Genomic DNA, 1,990 nt, shown 5'->3' with positions numbered 1-1,990 from the left:
TGTGTGTGTGTGAGAGTGTGACAGGAAAGCCTGAGAGCTCTGACTGGGTACATACTGGATGATGACATAACAACCATACAGTGACAGTCACACATCCTATACAAAATAGGTCAACATATTATCTGTGTGAGGTCATGTTGGTGTGTGCATCGGTTGGCCGATTACGTGGTGTTTTGATATAGTTGTCGACGGCTGATGTCTGCGCTCATGAGGCCCAATAAACAAAGAATGTGTGCAGACACATCAGCACAGTGTGGCTGCTGTGGAACGGAGTTAGTGCTACTCTGTGGGAGTTTTGGGGAGGTGGTAAAAAATGTTGCTTCTAGCCCTGTACTGTAACTCTCAAGCATCCTGCTGCTTACCTAAATGTCTTCAGTCACCAACTGTCGTTTCCTAAATGTTAACCCTTTCCTCCTAAATTACAGCAAATCTAATCTAAAACCGCCACTGGCTACTGTTGTATATCAAATTTGATGTTATATTAATGCAGTTTTATGACGTTGCTTCTAGGGCTGCACAATATGGTAAAATTTTATAAAATAAAATTTTCATTAAAAAATGTTCATAAAATATTATTCTGACATATTGCAAGACATTTTGCATCACAACAGAATTACATTACATTACGTTTTATTATATAGTCGCCCTGCTCCTTAAATGGGACATTGAAATATCAGTTGACCACTAGTGCAGACCCCTGCCATCTCCCCCCTTATCTCTATCCAGCCAAGCAACTGATTGCTGCATATTTCTCACTTCCCACAGTATTTCACACAGCTATTTGTGTGTACATCTGACTGAAAGAGAAGGAGAGAACTGAAAAAGAGAGAAAAGAGAGAATGACTGTGGGAGGAGAAGTGTGGGCATGTTAGCTAGCACTCAGTTGCTGAAGCAGCGATGGACCTCCAAATGATTTACATTTACCCCTAACCATTATCCCTTCTCTAAACTGAACTAAACAAAGCCAGTTACCTTCACCCAAAATAATCTAATCTAGTACATTAAAGATGCAAAGAGTGGCCATAAAAACTGTTGCCTGGTGACTTCTGTACAGATTAGCCAGGCTATGATAAGTACCAAAATACACTGTTTTCAAAGTCTTGTTCAATATCCTAGAGCTGTCCCTGCTTCTCACATACCCTGCCTGCTGTCAGTCCCTAGCCTATCATTTGAGTCCCTCACCACTACCACTGACATTCCATTCCAGTCACAGACATTAATACCTATAATAAAGAATTACCACACAGAAACAGCCAGTCGTCTCTCTGATAGTCATGTAGAGGCATCAGTAAATTGAGACTGTTTCATAACCAGTTAAAAACTAATACTAAAAGCTGGAAAGAAGCCTCAATATACACTAATATAAGTGATGATAAAGTGCTTTATTTTGGTTCATGTTGCATAAATTGAACAAGGATATTCACAGCTATCATCTCTGTTTACATTAGGAAACTTTCTAAAAAAATCCTTTTTACAACGCAACAGACCAGGGTTTTCGCCATCTGCCAATTATTGTTTTTCGTACCTGGAAAATCTGCTTAAGTCTGACAAATTGAAATAAAATGATGACAGCTCTCCGCAGTTACAGAGACACCAGAAACACCAACTACGTCACTAAATTGAACAATATGCTGAGATATAGGCCTGCTGTGCATAGTTCTTTAAGATTTCTTACATCCCTTAAAATCAAGAAGGCCTTGCGACCCGCTGTGAAGCTTTGGCGACCCATAGTGGGGGTTTATATAGCGTTCAATCACAACCTTTTGTGGGTACATTACAGTTTATAAGGCCATATGTGTTCCATTCCCATAGCGTTTGATGCTTAAAAAAGCTGAGATCCTAGCAATGTAAAATCCATCATGAAAATAAAAGAAAACCATTAAAATGAGAAGGGTGTGTCAAAACTTTTGACCCCTGTAGATATATATATTAGTATATATATATACCTATATTTGTACGTATATATAAGACCTTTTCAGAAACCACCCAC

This window comes from Morone saxatilis, unplaced genomic scaffold, assembly GCF_004916995.1.
Source record: "Morone saxatilis isolate NCDOM2014 unplaced genomic scaffold, NCSU_SB_2.0 Contig14, whole genome shotgun sequence".
NCBI lineage: Eukaryota > Metazoa > Chordata > Actinopteri > Moronidae > Morone > Morone saxatilis.
This window is presented reverse-complemented; position numbering follows the sequence as displayed.